Source organism: Belonocnema kinseyi, chromosome 5 (genome assembly GCF_010883055.1).
Source record: "Belonocnema kinseyi isolate 2016_QV_RU_SX_M_011 chromosome 5, B_treatae_v1, whole genome shotgun sequence".
Taxonomy (NCBI): Eukaryota; Metazoa; Arthropoda; class Insecta; order Hymenoptera; family Cynipidae; genus Belonocnema; species Belonocnema kinseyi.
In genome coordinates this window covers 144178488-144188028 of record NC_046661.1, presented here as the reverse complement: position 1 = coordinate 144188028, position 9541 = coordinate 144178488, and the positions used below count along the sequence as shown (strand labels likewise).

The 9541-nt window shown below is 28.0% G+C and overlaps 2 protein-coding genes across 6 annotated transcripts in view; one reads left to right on the top strand and one right to left on the bottom strand.

Annotated features, from left to right (window-relative positions):
* Positions 1 to 4999, bottom strand: part of LOC117173354 (vacuolar protein sorting-associated protein 37B) — a 57211-nt gene extending 52212 nt beyond the window's left edge. The window contains exon 1 of the mRNA XM_033361863.1: positions 4876 to 4999. The gene's annotated coding sequence lies outside the window, so the exon portion shown is untranslated. The remainder of the gene's footprint in view (positions 1 to 4875) is intronic.
* Positions 1 to 9541, top strand: part of LOC117173355 — a 54316-nt gene that overhangs the window by 21381 nt on the left and 23394 nt on the right. Inside the window, exon 1 of one of the 5 annotated variants that reach the window (XM_033361864.1) lies at positions 4889 to 5373. The exons of 1 other annotated variant lie outside the window; for it this stretch is intronic. The gene's annotated coding sequence lies outside the window, so the exon portion shown is untranslated. 3 more of the 5 variants (XM_033361868.1, XM_033361866.1, XM_033361867.1) reach the window with 3 other exon arrangements.

Sequence of the window (9541 nt, the reverse complement as noted above, 5' to 3'; positions counted from 1 at the left end):
TGTTTGCCTTCAAGAAAGTTGTTTGCATTACCTGGGGGACTCGAAGCGTGACGCGTGATCACGAGGAGAAAGTTCGCGAAATAAACTACGAAGTACAGAAAAACTAGCGAAGGACGATCTTTTTTTCGTAGCGTTCTTCGGATTTTTTTTTTTAGTGTAATTGAAAAAAAGATTCAGTCACCAGCATCAAACTTAAAAAAATGGTCTTTTTTATTTTAGGGCATCACGCTTTGATTCACAATTAATTTTGAATGTGTCAGATTCTATTTTAATGATTTTGGAAAAAAATTTCACGAAGTTACAAGTATTATTATTTGTATGTCTATTAAAAAAAGCACTAATTTTTTCTTTAATATTCTCTAGTTTTTTTTTTTATATCTAATTCAGATATTACCAGTTTTTCCATAAGAAGAAGTCTGGACTTAGAAACCATCCGATGAGACTTAGATGTTCAAAAATTGTTTAAATCCAATTTTAATGTTTTTAAATGAAAAAGTACTTTCTTGGTAAATCAGTATTGAATTAAAGTAAAATTAATTTAAAGGTATTATTAAAAACAGTTTTCAAAAATTATCGAGGAAGAGTGTGAAAGATTTTAAGGCAATTTTTTTAATTTTGCAAAATTTTAAAAATATTCTGGAAAATTTTGAATAATTTTTCAAAATTGGAAGGTTTAGAAGGTCTGACAAGATCAAAAACTAATTTTCTTACGATTCGTGTGCAAATTTTTAATGATTTTTTATTTTGAAAAAGGAACTTTACGATAAAAAAATCAAGTAAATTCAAAATAATATTTAGAAGAATTGAAGTAATTCAAATAGAATTTTAAACTTGAACAAATTTTCAGAAATGTAGATTTTTAAATATTTCAGACAAAACTTTAGAGTTTAGAAGCTTTAAAAGAATTTCGGAAGGTAAAAAAATTTCGAAAGAATAAAATTTTTTCTTAAAACTGCTGGAAAAATTTAGAAGATTAGAAGTCAGTTTTTCTAAATTTTGAATGATTTTTCACAATTTTAAATAAATTTACTATGTTTTAAATAGGTTATTAATATTTACAAACTTGGAAACATTTCCGAAAATTTATCAAATATTTCTTGATTTCTTGATTTCTTGCAAACTTCTAAATGCCATCTAAATTGAATAAGGTTTCTTTTAAGGTACATTTGAAACAGTCAAATTTTCTTTTCTCAAAAATCTGACAAAAGTTATATTTATATCAATTTAAAAACAATTATTTTGTATTATTTTGTGTTCTTTATGGCTTTAAATTGGCGAATTTCAATTAGTTCAATTACTTCAATATTTGTATGACTAAAAAAATATTGGAAAAGCGTCCATTGTAAATAAAAATATTGATTTATTTCTAGAAAATACTTCATCTTAAAAAAAAACCTTTTTTTTATTTAGAAAACGTCTACCTAAAAACCGCGATTTTATACTCCCAGTTTTGTAATTCCTAGAATAGCTGGTCCAAGCAATTTCTCAGGAGGCAGGGCGAGAGACGGTTGCAACTCTCGCCTCGGAAGGCCACAGTGCGCGATTACTCAGTCGAGTATATTGCGCAATATTATGCATTCAAATTGGAAACAGTTCAGGCGGCCCTGATAATGTTACGTAATATGTTAAATGAATGCTGAAGATTCCAGGGCACTAAGAATGTCATCTGCATTGCAGGAAGGAATCGTCACGTTCAGGAGGGAAATGTAGGCGAATATATTGATGTGATGAAAAAAAAAAAAAATTGAGGATCGATGAGAAATGCATTTTTTGTCCTTCGGGGAATCGAGAAGTGTCCTTTCGTCAACAAAAAAAATTGATAGTGCGGGTCATGTTCGTGGATATGAAGTGAACTACGGCGTGAAAGTGAGAAAGTAGAAAAACGAAATTCCGTCGACTCTGGAGAAATGTGAAACTAAAAGAGGAAATAAGATACGAGATGGAAGCGCAATTCGAAAGGGGTGACGGCGATTTTGAAATTGGAAATTTGAGGAAAATTGATAAAATTTTCTCGAAGGATTTTCCAGAGAGAAGGAAAAATAGAGGAAATTTGTAATCTTGAAAATTGAGGGTTTAAAAAAATCTTTTAATTCTTTAACTTTAGCCGAGTTAAAAACTGGAAATCGATCTAAATTTAAAATACATTCGGATTCGAAAGTTTTGAAAGGATTCGAATTCGAAAGTATATCAAATTTAAAGCCATGTACTTTTGAAAGAAGAGAAAATTGAAAAATTGAAAGCCCTCGACTTTCAAGGAAGCAAATTTGAATAAGGACTCTAATTTTAAAGATTTTATAGCAAATTGGAAGATTTAAAAATTAAATAAAGAGGCGAATTTTGAAGTATAAATTAAATATAATAATATAATATCAAACGTTTTCTAATCAAATTGGAAGAATTAAAAATTGGACGCATTTGCATTTCAAAGAGTAATAATTTGAGAGCCTTCGAAATTTAAAGCATTCATATTCAAAAGCCTTTCAAATTGAAAGCATTAAAATTTCAAAGCCTTAGAAGTTGAAAGCGTATGAATTTAAATGCATTTATTTTTCAATGCATTCTAATTTAAAATGACTTAATAATTTAAAAAAGAGTGGCCGCAAAACTTCATTTTCGAAATTTTCTGAATTTTCCTTGACAAATTGTCCATTTCCCCTAAATGAATTTGAAAATTTTAATTTTTGAGAAGTGAAAAAAGTGCATATTTAAAAAATAATTTAAACTTTTGTATATGCAGTTTTTTCTAGTGAACCCCAATGAGAAATTCTGCCTTTTTAATGAAATGTTTATGTTTCAAAGAACTCGAAATATTTACAAATTTGTAAATTTTCAAGGTTTGGTATGGGAATTTATACAATTTGAATGAATTCGAATTTCAATTTATTCAGTGTGGATTGATTTGAATGTTAAATTCTTCGCCAATTTCGAAGACTTTATGTTTCAAGGTGTTCAATAATTTTGAAACTTTGAAACTTTATAATTAAAAAAATGTGCAGTTTTTTCTGCGCAGTTCATAAATTAAAGAAGTCAGATTTTAAGATCAGAAAATTAATTTTAAACAAAAAAAAGGAATTTTAAATAAAATATTTAAATTTAAACTAAATAGTTGAATTTTTGACCCAAACAGATGAATTGCCATATAAATGTTAATAGTTTAATTTTAAACTAAAAAGGATCAATTTTCATTAAAAATGGATTAGTTAAATTTTTAGCTAAGAAAACTAATTTTTAACAACAAAAAATGAATTTTCGACCAAAATAGTTATTTTTAACCAAAGCTGAATGTGTATTTAATAAAATGATTTTTTAAGAAAGTAGTTCAAATTTGAACCAAGTAGTTGAATTTTCTACCAGAAAAGACAAATTTTGAACCAAATAATTAAATTTAAGGTTAAAAAAAATTTTTTTTGACAAAATAAGTGGTTCAATTTTCATTTTAAAAAATTAATTTTCAACTAAAGACACTGAATTTTCAACCAAACATTTAAAATCTCTACCAAAAAGATTAATTTTTACCCAAAAAGAATAATTGTAAAAAAAAAACACAAATTTTCAACCAAATGTGTGATTTGTCAACCAAATAGTCGAATTTTTAGTTAAAACCAATTATTTGCATAAACAGGTAAATTTTCAGTTAAAAAATTAATTTTTAACCAAAAAATCGACTTTAAAAAAAAATCGTTTTCGCTTAAAAATTGAAATTTTGAAAAAAAAATTTTGTTTAAAAGTGAACCTCTTTTAGGAAAAATTTCCTCCTTTCTAGTTAAAAATGCCAAATTTTGTTGAAAATTATTTTGTTTTTTATTTAAAATTAAAGTATTTTTTGGTTAAAATATTAATTAGGTAGAAAATTAATATTTTGGGCTTGAAAATTCCACAATTTAATAGAAAATTAACTTTTTTGTTAAAAAGTCGTCTTTTTTGTTTATTTAAATTGTTTTTTTTTTAAATTTAAAATTAAAACATTTCTTGAATGGAACATTAATTCAAATCACAACTTAAATTCTTGGGTTGTAAATTTGAATATTTTGAAGAAAATTTCAACTGTTTAGTAGAAAATTAACTTTTTTTCTTGACAATTCAAGTGTTTTATAGAAAATTCGTCTTTTTGGTTTATTAAAATGTTTTTTTCTTTAAAATAAATATATTTTTTTCTATAGAACATTTTCATTTTTTGTTGAAAATTCAACTGTTTTGTAGAAAATTTGTCTTTATGGTTTATTTTAATTGTGTATGATCTAAAATTATATTATTTGGTTGCAAATTTTAATCTTTTGTTCAAAATTTCACTGGTTTTTAGAAAATTCGTCTTTTTGGTTTATTTAGATTGTTTTTCATCTAAAATAAAAATATTTGTTAGTTGATAATTTCAATTTCTTATTGAAAATTCAACTGTTTGGTAGAAAATTAACTTTTTTGTGGAAAATTAATATTTTCGGGTCGATAATTAAAATATTTTGTGTTTTTGGTTTATTTACATTGTTTTTCATTTAAAATAATATTTTTTGGTTGATAATTTGAATCCTTTTTTGAAAATTCGAATACACGGTTGAAAGTTTTAACTACTCTGTTAAAAATGCATTGTTCTTTTCGAAAATTCATTACTTTTTGTGAAAGTTTCAAATGTTTTCTTGAAAAAATTGCATGTGTTTCAAACCACTTGTTCCTGAAAGTTCCAGTCAAACAAAATCCTCGACTTTGAAAATTCAATCACTTTCCTGTACATCCAAGGATCATCAACCAAAAAAAAATCACTGCATTGGACTCTCAAGTCTCGAGTTTGTTGGGAAAGCGATTGAAAAAATAAAAAAAAAAAAAACCTGAAAAATGTTAATTTAGGAATTTCGGAATTTAGTAATTTTGGAAGGACACGACCTTGATTAAATGCGAATTTTGCTTGGTCTCGACGAGGAAGGAAATTCGGCGCCGCGGATGGTCTAAGCCGAGCGAGCGGAGTACCGACAGTTGCAATTACAAGCCAGGCCGAACAACTGCGCGAACGGACGCGAGGAACGACGGACGTGAAATGGCCGAGCGCTCCCCTCGGCCCGAGGAATAAAGAAACGACCTGCCTTGCCTGCCAGCCTGCCAAACACTCGTCCAAAAACTCATTTAGTCTCCTCGAAAATTCGCTCCAAAAACTTTGGAAAAGGGGACTCTCCACGCGCTGGAAAACTCCCGGAAAAGTGTTCCCAAGTTCTCCTCGTTCCCTCGTAAAATTTCTTCTCCGTGTGACGCTTTTTGTGAAAAAAAAAAAAAAAACGAACGAACTCGTGAAGTGAGAAGTGGCGGACTAGTTTGTGAAGTGTTGCAAGTTCTTGAACGTTGAACCGTCGCCAGATCGTTTCTTGGAATTAGAAAACACCTGAAAACGTAGGTAGATTTGTGGAGAAAATCTCCGGATAAATGCTGTGTTTGTGGAAAGTTTGGCTATTTTGAGGTTAGATTGTGAAACTCCGTCGGATCATTTTTCTCTCTTTCGAGGCGAATTCTCGAAATTTGAGTGATGTGGATCTAAAGAAGTGGGGAAACTCTAGCCATCGTGGGAAATTCGAGAAAGGTCATTTCAGTTTGAGGTTAGATTGTGAAACTCGTCCGACGGGTCAAATGTCGGAGGGAATAGTGGAAATTGGATGAAAGTGGAAGTAAAAAGTGGGGAAATTGTAGGAATTGGAAATTCGGAAAAGTTGCTTTTCAACTTTTTGTGAAATTAAAAGTTCTGAGGCGGAAATTAATTCGGAGCAGAAAAGTACGCGTCAAATAGCAGCTCTTCTGTGAGTGATGTCTCGATGAAATTTCAACCTAAAATACTGAATCGTGAATTTAATGAAAATTCGGAAAATCGTCAAACCCTCCTCTTTATTTTGAATAAATTTTGTAAAAATAAAGGTGAGTGAATTTCGGTGAATAGAGTAAAATCGCTGTATAAATGAATTTCAAAACGTTTTATCTCAAAATTCACCGATTAAGTTTCGAAAACCAAAAACACGCAAATTCACATATATTATCAAATTTTTCATCAAAATATACTATTTATTCTCAGAATTCTCGATATTTAAGAAAGAAAAACTTGGAAAAAGTGATACGTTAACAAAAATATCCTACAAACGTTTCTTTAGCGTCGGTCAACATTTTGTTTATTATTCTCTAAAACAAACGAAGTTTTTTTATCAAATATTATTGAAATCATAACCCGAATGCGTGTAAACAAATAAAAAACTTGAAAAACAAAAATTATTTTACTATTTTTTATCATAAAAGCAAAAATAAAATTGTTAATCCGAATAGTCAGAAAAATAAATAAATAACTGTACATTTTTATTGAAACACATCGAGAAAATGTATTTTTCCAAGTTTTAATTTTTTAAATATGTTTGATAATATTCTCAGAATAAAAGTATTAAGAGATTCCATTTTCCTTCTCCCGCTCAACTCAAAACTTTAGTTTTTCTTCTAAATGATCAAATATATTGAAAAATGTAAGAAAATATGTATCGTGACATTTAATTTTCAATCAAAATTAGTTGTTTTTTTAACTATAAACAAAAATGACGAAACACTTAGCCCGAAAAGATCCCCAGTCAGAATTTTCAAAATTGTATTCCAAATGTAATAAATTGTTGAAAATTACAAATCGCAAGTTGAACTCGCTCCAAAATCCCCCCCCCCTTTTTTTAAATTCACTTTTTAAAAACTAGAAAAATGGAAATTTGCAAATTAAACAAAAAATCTAAAATAACAAGATTATGAGTTTAAAACTATGAAATTGTTAATCTAGGGAGCCGAATCTGCAATAAAAACAATTTTCTTTGCGAAAATTCACAAATTTGGAAATCATTTTTTCAGAAATTCAGACTCTTAGTAAGACCGGTATCAAGTCAGAAAAGTGTATCTAAATCATCTAAAATAATAGGAAAGGTTTTCTCTAATATTAATTTCACGTAAACCAATTATTTATTGTTTTAAAAAGTGTTTCGAAATTTGGCGAAAATTGCGGGACATCGTCCATGGCTTACTTTTTGAAAAAATCGTGTTTTGTGTTTTATAATTTTGAAAAATGTGTTACTCAAGTTTTCATTTGTGTGTTGCAATTATTTTTTGAAACAAAAAATTATGAAAATATCAAAAATTTGGAATTTGAAAGGTCAAAATGAAATTTTTTGAATACGGTTAGTTTGAAACACAAAACCCGAAAAATCAGAAATTAGGGACCAGGCTCGACAATAAAATCTATTTTTCTTGCAAAAATTCCGATAATTAGGGAATTTATAGAATTTTTAAGAATAATTGCGTCGTGGTACTTAGAAAATCGTGGAGCGTCATTCTCAGCTTTAGAAGTTTCACTCAAAGTTTCGCATATTCCTTGTGGAAGTTTTTTATTTTATAGTTATTATTACCGAAAAGTACATCAATCTCGATGTAAAAAAAATATATATTTTTTGAAAATATTGAAAATTTGAGGTAAATACTTCACGCTTTAAAATTGTTTAAAAATAATATTTATTTTTAAATCCTGGTTCGAAAATTGAAATAATGCAAATTTAAATGAGATTCCTGTAGTTCCAGTAAATTTTGTGTATAATTTTGTCTCTTGGTGTGGTTTTGAAACCTTATCCGTTTTGGAAGAAATGTTTCATCGTTTAAAATAGTTTTTAAAATTAGAATATTGAATTTAAAAATAGATACTAAAAAAAAATTCTTAAATAGATTTAGAAGGTTTCTAATGAACTTTAAATTTTTTCATAACGGAACAAATAATGGACACGATTTACTTAATCCTACTAATATTTCTTGATTATTTGCTTAAAACTAGGATTAAGATTAAAATTAATCCTTAATTAAATTGTTTTCTGTATTTTTCGATAAAAGAGTTAATTTTTTTCTCTCCAATATTTGAGATTGAGAAATTTAGTGAAAAGCGCTCAAACAAGAATTTTATATTGAAATCTGCAGGATAAAAAGATTAAAATTTAAATAATTGCACATTTTTTAATTTAAATTGTTAAAAAGTCACCTATTTGAAATTAAATGAATTCCAATTCAATTTATTGTAATTCAGAATTAGAATTTTAAATTTACCTGTTTCAAAATTATCGTTTAATGACATATTAATTTCTTTTTTATTTATTAGGGATTTTGTTCTGTTGGATGAATTCGTTTTAAAGCTAGAAATTGTATATTATCTTCATAATTAAATAATTAAAAATCTGAAATTCAGCCATTTTAAAATGAAGAATACAGATAATTTCAAGACAAATATTTTTTATATTAAACATTCCTAATTAGAAATTATTCCGTGTAGAACTTATTTAATTAAACTTTCTTGAAGTTGAAACGCTTTCAGTAATATGTACAAATTTATTCGATTTTGATAGGTTTTAAAGTTTTAAATTTAATTTTAAAAACTTCTAAATTTTCAAGCTTCCTTATTCATAATTTGTCCGTAAAAAACAATTTCATCAGTCGAACAAAGAAACTGACAATGGTTGGATCAAATGTTCGATATAGACATATACGTGTTCTTCATCAATATTGTATTATGCAGAGGAAATACCGAAAGACGAGTCCATGGCAAAGTCCCGTTTCAAAATGGATTCCGCGACGTGCTTTCTCAGCGTTGCTTCAAGAAACGAACGTACATTGACGCAAAGAAAACCTTCATTTTTTATCAGCTTCATTTTCTTGCTCCACCTTAAAAAAAAAAAAAAGGTTGAAATCCATTTTTTCACACGAATTTTTCAAAGGAAATTCCCATTAATAAGTAAAAGAAGCGAAATGCGTATATAAAAAAGGGTTTCAGAGTGTAGTTAAAAGGTTTAATTTTAGTCCAAACTTTGGCACTTATGTTCTTTTAGAATATTAAACTTTGGCGGTTATACCCTTTTGGAATTCCTAATGTTGGCGCTTATGCTTTTTTGGAATTCGAAATGTTGGAATTCTAAACTTTGAGGCCTATGCTCTTTTGGAATTCTAAACTTTGGCGTTAACGCTTTCTTAGAATTATAAACTTTGACGCTTATGCTTTTTTGGAATTTGAAACTTTGCCTTTTTTATTCTTTTGTAATTCTAAACTGTGGCGTTTATGCTCTTTTCAACCATAAAACTTTCATACTTGTGCTCTTTTGGAATTATAAATTTTGGAATTTATTTATTTATTGTTTTTGAATTCTAAACTCTCGCGCTTATGCTCTTTTGGACCATCAAACTTTTACATTTATGTTCTTTTTTTTGCTCTTATACTCTTTTCAAAATTCTAAACTTTGCCGCTGATACTCTTGGACCGTCAAACTTTTACACTTATACTTTTTTGGAATTCTAAAATTTGGCACGCATGCCTTTTTCGAATTACAAACACTGGCTTTTTGCACTTATTTTCTTTTGGAATTCTAAACTTTGGCGCTTATGCTCTTTTTTGCACTTATACTTTTTTGGAAATTCGAAACTTTGCCGCTTATGCTCTTTTGGAGCATTAAACTTTTACACTTATGCTCTTTTGGAATTCTAAAGTTTGGTACGCATTCCTTTTTGGAATTACAAAAAT